Raw genomic sequence first — 12,398 nt, 5'->3', positions numbered from 1 at the left:
TGCCTGAAACCAAGGTACATGCCCTTGACCGGAATTGAACCTGGGACCCTTCAGTCCGCAGGCCGACGCTCTATCCACTGAGCCAAACCAGTTAGGGCATCTCTAATTGTTAATAAAAACAGATGTCTTGTTACCCAGGAGAGATTATTTCACAATCTCAGTAAAGAGAAGAGTCAAGTTGTGGAAGGTTGAAGTGAGAAAGGCTCACATTCTTATAGTAATTCTAGATTTGAATTTCACCTCCATTGACATTTTATTTAGACCATATGATTCGTGGTTCCTGGGTATGGTGCTGTGCATTGTAAGATATTTAGCAGCATGCCTGGCCTAGAGGAATAACCTAGTAGATACTAGTTGTGGAAGGTTGAAGTGAGAAAGGCTCACATTCTTATAGTAATTCTAGATTTGAATTTCACCTCCATTGACATTTTAGACCATATGATTCGTTGTTCCTGGGTATGGTGCTGTGCATTGTAAGATATTGAGCAGCATGCTTGGCCTAGAGGAATGACCTAGTAGATACCAGTAGCGCTTTTCAGAAAAAATAGTGTATGGAACCATCCCACCCAGGGATGAACTTGGTCTTGAGGGTTTTTATCTGGAGTTCTCAGGTGTTGATCTCAATAGAATATTCATCAGCTACCCAGGTATGTTCCCTCTAATGATTGGTGGGCCCCAGAGCAAGGGGGTCATTAGTTATCACAGCTGATCCTGATGTCAGCCATGGGGTCACTCTCTCCTGCCCTGCTGCTTTTCTGGACCTGGAGCTGAAATACAACTGAGGCCTAGATATTATCTCTAGGGCTTAATGCAAGGGTGAGTATGGGGGTTGTACAAGGCTATTGTTCGGTCCCCTTTGTTCCTCCTCTACTGCATGGCTGGGGACATACCTGGGGAGGAAAGGTCACGGGAGGGTCCGAACCACATGACCATCTGTATGAAAGGTCAGGGGTTTACACTGCATGACCAGCGATATGCTCGGGAAAGAAGGGTCACCCTGAGGGTGAGGTCCCACCCTACAATTGTCTGCTAGGCACCCAGGGCTTTCTGCGCTGCCTGCCGACCTTCAGTACCTGGCCCATTGTTCCTCCTCTGCTCAAACCTAGCTGCCTACTATAGCAGCACCATGCCAAAGGCTTCACAACAGGCTCTGAAATTAGAGAAGGGAAAGAGGGGGAAAAACCTGCAGTTTTTATCTTCATCTCCTTTCTTGGACACTAATGAAGAGAAGTAAGACACAAAATTGGGAGATAAACCTGTAGCTTCAGCCCGGCCGGCCTTGCTCAGTGGTTGAGTGGCAACCTTGTTAGGTTCATTCCTGCACTCCATTATGCCCTGCTGGGGGCTCTTGCTCCCCCCAGCGATTTTCCTATTATTCTCATTGTAGGTTTCATGATTAACGGCCTTTGGCTTCCAATAAACTGCCTCACCCAGTTTCCAGTGATCACCTACCACCTGGCCCCCACCTGCACCAGGTCCCACTGGTTACTCTGACCTTTACAAGAGACCTAAATATCTCACTTTCCCTACTCTGCCCTGATGATGCCATTTTGGCCTTCGCTTTTCTGCTAGCATATGTAACAATCTATAATAATAAAAGCGTAATATGCTAATTAGAGTGGACGTCCTTCCGGACAACCTTCTGGACGAAGCCAGGCCTGCAAGGGAAGCCCGGGTCCCAGGTACCGGAGGGAAGCCAGTGCCGGCAGCCAGAGGAAGGAAGGCCTACTCTTACACAAATTGCATGCATCGGGCTTCTAGTAAATTTATAATTCTTTATCCCTTTTGGCCTCATGCGTTCCTCCTTTGGCGATCCTAACAGACCTATGAACCAGGAGATCACAGTTCAATTCCTGGTCAGGACACATGCCTGGGTTGCAGGCTTGATCCCCAAAGTGGCGCATGCAGGAGTCAGCTGATCAATTATTCTCACTCAACATTAATGTTTCTCTCTCCCTCTCCCTTCCTCTCTGAAATCAATAAAAATATATTAAAAAAAAACAACAAAACCATACAAAAAACTGTAGCTTCAACAAAAAGATTAAACTGTCAACCCTAAATGAATGAAGAAAAGAAACTAATATATTGAGCATCTCCATGAGTATATAGTCGTAATTATATCAAGTATAAAGATAAGAAACCTTAAGAACAAGAATTCATTCCCGTGGCCAAGGTCACACAACTACCTGTCTAGACAGTCCTGCGTGTGCAACAGGCTTCGCAGGAAACGCTAACTGTGAACACGGGGCTAGACAGGAGTTCAGCATCTGAAAATAACTGAGGAAAAAAAAAAAAGGAAGAGAGGAAGGCATGATAGAGAACTAGAGATAAGAGAGAACATGAGAAAGGAGCAATAAAGATATGCTTTAAAAGCACTGGGTTGATTATAAATTATTCTCTCCACTGAGATACTTAAATGTACAAGTGTTATATCTCTCAATATATAATGGGAAAAAACTCCCAGGAAAACATTAGTAGTTTAAAATTTTATGTATACACACTGTTAACCTAAAAATAAAAAAGCCAAAGTGAGAGGCAACAGCTTTTTTTTTTTTTTGATTCAAAAAAATAGCTATTAGAAAGCACTGTTTTAGGCAGAGACCAAAATAGTGTCCAGATTAGGAGGTCAAGGCAAGGGGTATTTCTGAGAAAGGGACGGGGAATAATGACGTGAACAGAAGGAAGGACAGTCTATGGGTGTTAATAAGCTAAGAAAGGATTTTCTATAGGTGCAGATAATCTAACGCAGTGATGCTAATTCTAAAGAATGTCTTACATTTTCAGTCAGGTAGTCATAATGTCTGCTTTCCCGGGAGCTTTGCAAACAGTTTTTGAGATACAGTGCTGCTTTAGGCCCCGTCTAATGGTATTTCGCCCGGTTTTACTATTACAAAGGTTTGAGGAGTAAATCTTGCAAGGCAGTTCCTCTGGGATGGCAGCTCCAACTCCATTTCAAAGTGGCTCCATTGATTATTGTTTTTATAACACATATGTGGATACACACACACACACACACACACACACACACACACATATATATATAGATCTTTGTTTTACATAGGCTTACATTATGAAGTAAAATTCAACCAAAAGAAGACCTTGAAAAGAATAGTCATAACACTTCATAACCATGTAAATGCCTTTTAAAAATTTAGCATCTAAAATGCTTTAAAGAATATTCCCAATAAAATATTTACATTTCAAGTCTAATAAAATCCTTTATTTTTCTTAACATAATGCATGTTTTTGAATTATTTTGAAATGCTCTCATCCATATGTATAATAATGATAAATAATTGATTTCCTAAAACACATTTTCCCACTGTGGGTTAGCATTGCTAAATTAGACTTGGCTCTGAAATGCAATGGGAGCTATTGCATTTCAGACACTCAGAGGAAATTTTCTGCCCATGCGTGGTAGATAAACATACATTATGCTATTTGCACATATTGTATTTCTTCTCTCTCCCCCTTGGGAAAACAAGGCCTATAAATTATATTTATGCTGTTAGCAATGGAGTCTTTGTGTAGTGAACCTTAGAGAGCATCAGGTGTTTTTCTTCTTGGGTCCTTAAACCGAAACTTAATTGTCCCATGTCACATCTGCTCACATCAATCACGTTACATTATTTTCTTTGCAATGTGTTCTTTGAGGTGATATGATTGATGTGACTAAATGTGATGGATCAAAAAGTTCTGTCAGGCACTACAGAAATTTCAAAATCCTGGGCCCACAGGCCAAGGAATCTCTATCTATGTGTAATTTGGCATGGAGTTGAATTGAGAAGGGCAATACAGTTCACCAGATTAAGAATATTTGACAGTGATTTTTGACACGCTACTTTTCGATGATAAAGAAAAACTGTGAGTAATTTGCTAGGGCAGGCTTAAGGTTAGGGAGTCATTGCCCTGTTGTAAATCAGAAGGAATCCATGTGGAAAGGGATTTGCAATCGGAAAACTTGGTTTTGAATACCAGCTCCTCATGTTCCAGTTGCAGGACCTTGGAGAATCACTTTAATTCTCTGAACCACAGTTTCTCATCCTGTATCATCTATCACACAGAGTATTGTGAGAATGACAGGAAAAAAATATATCTGACAGAGGGTTATAAATTGCAAAGTATTATAGCAAGACCCCACAGTCTTGTTGAGGGCCTGCACTGAATATGAATCAAATTATTTTAAAAGACACAGAAAGAGTAATGGTTAAATAATTCGTTCTTTATAAAAATATATATATATATTTCTATTGATTTCAGAGGGGAAGGGAGAGGGAGACAAATAGAAACATCAATGATGAGAGAATCATTGATCTGCCTCCTGCGTGCCCCACACTGGGGATTGAGTCCGCAACCTGAGCATGTGCCCTGACTGGAAATCAAACTGTGACCTCCTAGTTCATAGGTCAACACTCAACCCCTGAGCCATGCTGGCGGGGCAAACAGGAAACATCAATATGGTTAAAGAAGCTGCTCAAGATAGGGAAGGAAGAAAATAAATAATCTGATTTCCCTTCCCTTTCTCCCCTCTAAATTGTGAGCAGTGGTGATAATCATCATTTGCTGCTATGGTCCAAATGTTTCTGTTCCCCCATCAATCCTACGTTGAAATCCAAATGCCCCATGTGGTGGGATTAGGAGGTGTGGGGCCTCTGAGAGGTTATTAGGTCGGGAGAGTGGAGCCCTTATGAATGAGATGAATGCCTGTATAAAAGAGGTCAGAGAGAGCGCCCTTGTCCCTGCTGCTACGTGAGGATGGCAAGAAGCCTGTTACCAGAAGAGGGCCCAAATCCCGACCAGGCTGGCACACTGATCTCGGACTTTCAGCCTCTAGAACTCTGAGGCATAAATTTCTTTTTGTTTATAAGCCACCCAGGGTGTGGTATCTTGATATAGCAGCCTGAACCGACTAAGACACATGCTAACTAGAAGCCTGGGAAAGTCAGTTTTCAGGGGCCATCCTTCCTGAAACACAGAGGAGACTGGCAGAGAAGAGCAAGCAGGACCAGGACTGACACCAAGCATGTTTCTAAAATTCCTCTCGGGATTTTCAGGTGCACCAGGAGCGCCATTTCATCTCTTGGAAGCAAGCTCCCCTGGAGAGTTCTTAGGCCTCTGGTCGGCTCTACCGAGATTAAATACCCACTGGCTCTCGGACCCTGGCATCACACTTCACCTGAGGATTCCCCTTCTCTCTCTCTCCTGGGCTGGATTTTCTATTTCCCATGACCTGCATACTTGTCTTTCCAGTGTTATTGTTGAAATATACTGTTCAGTAGTTTCCTGAGAAGTGGTCCCCATATTTTGAAGCCTTTTATGGTAGAAATATCTAAATATCTTTATTCTATTCTTATGTCTGCTTGATAGTTTGACTACATATGGAATGCTAGGTAATAATTCTATATCTACCCTATTATGTGATAAGTAATAGTTTTTCTTAATTGTGAAGGCATTATTCCAATGCCTCTATCTTCCACTGACTATCAAGAAGTTTAAAGTCATTCTTTTTCTCAGGTCTCTCTCTCTCTTTCTGTGTTTTTTATTTTTTTATTTTGGTCTTTGAAATAGGTAATACATATGTGGTAAAAAAATTTAGAAGCAATAAAATGCTGAAAAAATCTTCCTCACATTCATCTCCTTCCACCCCCTAATGGTTTTCCATCCTCAGAGATGCAAGCACTATTACTAGCTTCTTATAATGAGACAGCCCAGGGACCTGGGTCTAGGACCCCAAGAACACTGGATAAGAAAAACCAGAGTTGGTGCCACCCATCTATTCCTATTTATTTCTTCAGAGAATATATCCCCAGTTATCCCCACAGTGTACCTGGGATCATTTCTATTTCTGAGTATTTAGGCAATTCTGTTAGTTAAATCAGGTTCCCCCACTTGGCTCTTAGCTTCCCCCTTTGCTACTTTAAGATTAATTTTTACTCAGGTCTGCTGAGTCATTTCCTGCTTATCTATTTGTTTTCTAGCCTATAAAATTTTATAGCTGTTATCTTTGCATCTAATCTCCCTTTTGTGAGTTCATGTTCTTAAAAATCCTTTATTATCAACTGAGTGTGGTTTCAAGAGGGAACTAAAATAGATGCATGTGTGCAATGTGTCATCTATGACAGGGAGTCCACACAAATTTATCTATTTGAGAATAAAAGTAATTAGACTGAAAAATTCACATGGTCCATGGTGGGAGTATTCAAATAGAAAGTGGCTTGAGCACACATCCTGGATTTTTTCTTACTCCCTACTTTGCCTATGGAATAAAAAAGAAAAAGAAGATGAATACTATGATGAAAAATAGAAGAGGTTAAGAGGATACAGGAATGGGTTTTGCTACTTTACATGAATGGAGAAGGCCTCTCTGGGAGGTCATATTTCATCAGAAACCTGAGAAATGTAGGAGAAGTGGGAAGAGAGTTCCAGATAGACAGATCAGGGCTATAGGACAAGAGGCGGTTAAATGAGTCCATTCAGGTAAATGACATTGTGAGGTTGGGATGGGACTATTGGTGGATTTGAGTGGGGAGGTTTCTTTTTTTAATATATTTTTATTGATTTCAGAGAGGAAGGGAGAGGGAGAAAGAGATAGAAACATCAATGATGAGAGAGAATCATTGGTCAGCTGCCTCCTGCACACCCCCTACGGGGGATCTAGTCAACAACCCGGGCGTCCTCAGGCCGAAGCTCTATCCATGAAGCCAAACCAGCTAGGGCTGGGGAGGTTTCTTTCTTTCTTTCTTTTTTTTTTTAATATATTTTTATTGATTTCAGAGAGGAAGGGAGAGGGAGAGAGAGATAGAAACATCAATGATGAGAGAGAATCATTGATTGGCTGCCTCCTGCACGCCCCCCACTGGGGATCAAGCCCGCAACCCGGGCATATGCCCTGACCGGGAATCGAACTGGTGACCTCTTGGTTCCTAGGTCGACGCTCTACAGCTGAGCTACACCCGGCTGGGCCTAGGGAGGTTTCTTAACGGGATTACTGCCAATCTGGTCAGTTCCTTCTTGAAGAGGGCTGTGCTTCCCAAGGGCCTATGGACCAAGAAGCAAACAAGCTGAAACCAGCAAATGAACTGCGGGGCTGATTTTTTTTTCATTGTCTCTGTGGTTGGAAGAGGGATATTGTTTGCATTTGTTGAGACCAGAGAGCAAAGATGCTCTTTCTTCTGATTCAAACGAAAGGTAATGTCAAAACAAGACAAAGCAAAAACCTGGCTCACCAGAGAAGATAACAAACCAACCAACTGCTGTACCTTCTATCCCTTGCTAGCTTGTCCCTGTTTGAAGGAGCCTAAAGACTGACTGAACAGAGGGAGATCAAACACGAGCAAAGAGGAAGTGCTAATCACTTGAGAAGATTCAGGAACCAGAAAGGAGAAGAGCAAGGTAAAACCTGATGGCTAAATGGACTAAAAGTGGTGGAAGAAGCAGAATGAACCTTTAAAAAGAAAGCAATGAAACTTCGAGGGATAAAATTTTAGCACAAAATACTTTCCAGAATTATGATTTTTTTAAAAAAAAAATACCTCATTAGATTAACTGAAAAAAGAGAAACCTTCTGAGAAATCAATTAATAGTTTGGAAAGGTAAGTGAAAAAAGTTAAGTCAAAAGAAAAACAAAACAAGACACAAAGAGATCTGGAAATTAGGAGGAAAAGAGAAGAGACTTAGAGGATAGTTTCACGAGTCAGAAACTAGTAAAATTGTAGTTTCAGAAAGAGAAAAAAGAATAAACAGAGAAGTAACAAACAGAAAATAAACTTTCCTCTGCTGACAAAGACTACAGATTTACAGGGCTCACTGTGTCTCCGACAGGATTCATTTGAAAGAGGATGACATGGTAATATTTCTGCAACGCAAGGATAAAGGAAGCTCTTTCCAGAAAGAAAAAGGAGATTAACAACCAGTATCAGACTTCTCATCTGTAATATCAGAAACAAGCGTGCAGCAAAATAATGACAACAGTCTACTGAGAGGAAAGGGTTGTCAGAGAAGAAATCACTCTTCAGAATAGCCCTTTACCCATGGGAGCAAATGAAGGGCATTTTGAGTTTGTAAGGATTCAGAAAGGACGACAATTATATATCCTGTCTAACAAAAGCATTTTAGGAAGAATTCTAGCAAATTATGATTGAATTATAAGAGAGATTTAAAATTAGGAAAAAATATATTATAATAGTGGTATATCAATTAATGGATAAAGGGTTATTTAGAATTTAATAAATCATGTTAATGGCTGTCCACAATGGGTTATCCCCATTGTGGATAAAAACAAAACAAAAACAAAAAACAGTACCTTCCTCTCATCCCATGTATCAAACCAAACCCAAGATTGATTAAAGATCTAAATGTTAAGACAAAGACAATAGAAATATTAGACAAAATTATAGGAGAAAATTTATATAAAATGACTATTAGAACCTTTAAAAGTAAGATACAAAGGAAAAGTAGGCATATTTGTCTACTCATAATTAAAAACATGTTTTATGGCAAATTATATCCCAAGTGAGTTCCAAAGGTAAATGCTTTTTGGGGAAATAGTAGACATAATTAAAATAGTAACTATCATTTAACAAGCACTTGCCAAGAACCAGGCACTGTTTTAAGTGCTCTACATATATCAAATAATTTAATTCTCACAATAAGTATTTGCAGTAGTCATATTATTAACTCTGTGCTATAGTGGGCATAGTGGGATAATCTTCCTAATTAAGAATATCTCCAAACTTGTTAAGAAAAACAACAACCAGACAATCCAATAGAAAAAGAAAGCAATGGACACAGACTAAATAGGAAAACAAATGAAAGAACATCCAAATGATAAATAAATACTTCATTCTATTAGTCAAGGAAATGGAAAGTAAAACAATAATGAGATGTCATTTTTATTCATCTAATTGGTAAAACTCTAAAAGAGACATCTAGTTTGGTGAGGATATGCATTGTTAATTAGAATACTAATTTCCTAGTTTTTGGCAAGTAAACTTGGAAAACCTATTTAAATTAAAATGCTCATATACTACAAGGAATCTACTTTATAGAAATAAAAGCACAAATGTAGCAGGATATCTGTAAGAGGTATTTACTAATTTAAAGAGAAGGTAAAATCTGGAAACCTTAATAGGATCCATAAAGTTATGGTTAGATAAAACTCTAGTAGTACCATAATATGGAATTTTAGAGAGAGTTGACACAATATATTTTTTATATAATTTATATAGAGAGTTGACACAATATATTTTTTTCTGAAAGGATGTTCATGAGTGATGCAACATGAAGTGATAAATTAAAATCGCTAGTGATGTATATAATTCATTAAAAAACTTTATATATATGTGTATATGTCTTTGTGACATGATGAATAGTCTGAAGTAATACAGGACTATTAGTAATACAGGACAAAGGAGCAAGGTATAACTTTATATTTATATATCTCTGTGTTAGTTCACCAGTCACCTAGAACATGTAATTCTTTTGTCAATGATTCATATATTGCCTGGCTGGTGTAGCTCAGAGGTCGACCTGTGAACCAGGAGGTCATGATTCGATTCCCAGTCAGGGCACATGCCTGGGTTGCAGGTTTGATCCCCAGTGTGGGGCGTGCAGAAGGAGCCAATCAATGATTCTCTCTAATCATTGATGTTTCTCTCTATCTCCCTATCCCTTCCTCTCTGAAATCAATAAAAATATATTTTTTAAAAGATTCATATATTATATTAAACACTAGAGGCCTGGTGCATGAACTTCATGCACGAGTAGGGTTCCTAGGCCTCACTGGCTATCAGGGCCAATCAGGTTTCCCACCTCCCTGCTTCCCCGCCTCCTCCTTCCCTTGCTCCCTCAGCACCCCACCACCGCTGCTAGTCGCCCACCATGTTCTGTGCTGCTTCCTGGTGGTCAGCGCACGTCATAGCGAGCGATCGAACTTCCAGTCTTCCAGTGGAACTCCTGAAGGGACAATTTACATATTAGCTTTTATTATATAGGATTATTTAAGATTTTAAATTGATCTTTTGGTAAAAACACTTTAAAAATACATTAAATCAGAGAAGGCTGCCTGTGCTTGCAAAAAGACCATAAATTCAACTAGACACACAGTGAGATGTGTCCTTTTTTTCTAATACACTTTATTTTTTAGAAAAGTTTTAGAGTTACAGAAAAATTGAAATAATTGTATAGAGGACTACCAGATATTCCCAAGTTTCCCCTATTATTAACATCTTACTTAAGTGTGGTACATTTATTACATTTAAGGAACCAATATTGATACATTACTATATTAACCAAAGTCTATAGAAATACGTAAAGATTTCATTTACATTTTCTTTCTTTTTACCAAATGTCCTTCTATTATTCCAGGGTCTCACTCAGGATACCACATTATATTTAGTTATCACATTTCCCTAAGCTTTTCTTGGCGGTGACACATTCTCAGACTTGTTTTTGATGGCCCTGACAGTTTTGAAGAGTATTGGTTAGGTATTTTGTAGAATGTCCCTCAATTATGGTTTTCCTGATATTTTTCTCACTATTAGAATGGCTTTGTGAGTTCTGAGAGGAAGGCTCAGAGGTAAAATGCTCTTTTCATACCATGGTATCAAAGATACATCTGTCAACATGACTTAAACTATTGATGTTGAACTTGGTTACCTGGCTGAGGTAGTGTTTGCCAGGTTTCTCCACTGTAAAATTATCTTTTCTTTCTCTCTTTCCATAACCATATGGTAATTTTGGAAGGAAGTCATTGCACTTAGCTCACCTGTAAGGAGTGGGAGTTATGCTCCAACTGAAGGGCTGAGTGTCTACATAAATTACAGATGTTCTTCGATTTATGATTGGCATTAAGTCCTGATAAACCCAATCATAAGTTGAAAATATTGTAAGTAACAATATGCTGTAGAGTCTTGGTTGTTACCTTCGTGATCATGTGGTTGACTGGGAGCTGAGGCTTGCTGTCCCTGCTCAGTATCACTAGCGAGTATCCTGCCACATATCCCTAACCTGGGAAAATATCAAAATTCTAAATTCTGAATTCTAAATATAGTTTCTACTGAATGTGTATTGCTTTCTCTTCATCGTAAACTTGAAAAGTCTTATGTAAAACCATCATAAGTCAAGGACCTTCTGTATTTGGAATTCTTCTTTGTGATAGATTATCTCTTCTCCCTCATTTATTTTATCATTAATTTATATTAGTACAAACTCATGAGGATTAATTTTATGCTTGGTTTAGGTCAATACTACCTTTAAATTGTGACATATTTAGTCATTGGGAGCTATCTGGGTTCGCTTCCTTGTCCCTTCGACATATCTTCATCATTATAAGACTTTGTTTTATTTTGAGCACCTCCTTCCTTTCCGACATTACAAGATGATCCAGGCATGTCATATATTGCCTATGCCAGTCCTAGAATTAGCCATTTATCCAAGGATCCCTTGTTCCTTTTACTGGAGAATGATCTTAGAAGCCAGATTTGAATACTTAGGTATACTCTGTACTTTGGGGGTTTCATTGTTTTTAGGCCCTCTCCACTGATACAACAAGAAAATACATATGTGTATACTAACCCATGTTAGAATTCCTATATGTAACCATCTGTATCTATATTAAGCTAAACCTGAAATCATACTGATGTCTCCAACTTTAATCCATAACCACATGAATCATTCTAGCCTGCAATACTTGTTTATCTGTAAACACTCACTCTAACAGTGAGACATCTGGCTCCACCATCTACTCAGTTTATCAATTCCAACATACCTGGATAGCAGCAGTGGAATTGTTGACCTCTACTGCAGTGGAACAAAACTTAATTCACTATAGTGCTTATATATAGTTTCATTTGCTCTAGTCTTACAGACGGCACATACTTCTTAGTTACTATTAGGTCAGCATATTTTTCCCATATCCTGTACACTTAATTTTTAATTTGTTAATTTTTGTTTCTTTGTTTATTACGTTATTTCAGATATGCATTACATGGGGTCAATATTTGGAAAATTTCAGTCAAAAGTTAGGTGGTTTCTATATAGTTCTAGTACTTGTCAAAAAGAGACACTTCCCCACTTGGGGTTAGTCTACTTGTTGAAATTGTTATATCACAAAGAGGAAGATAATAAGTCTTCAAGACAGAGGCATCAGCCAAAACCCTTTCATTGTCCCTTTATTTGATCTCATGGGTGACAAGCAATGTCCAGATACCACCTGCACTCTTCCTGCCCTCTGCTTGAAGGCGGGCTCCTTTAATTTTCCAAATGGTTTGGAGTTCCAGAGATGGGAGTAATGACAAAGAGCTTGCTCAACACCTACAGTGGAGCTTCTATCAACAGGACTGGGTTAATGTCAGAAGGGGTGAAAGTGCCCCAACCTCTTTTATTACTCTCTTCAAGGA

This window comes from Myotis brandtii, unplaced genomic scaffold (assembly GCF_000412655.1).
Source record: "Myotis brandtii unplaced genomic scaffold, ASM41265v1 scaffold123, whole genome shotgun sequence".
In the NCBI taxonomy this organism is placed as follows: Eukaryota; Metazoa; Chordata; class Mammalia; order Chiroptera; family Vespertilionidae; genus Myotis; species Myotis brandtii.
This window is presented reverse-complemented; position numbering follows the sequence as displayed.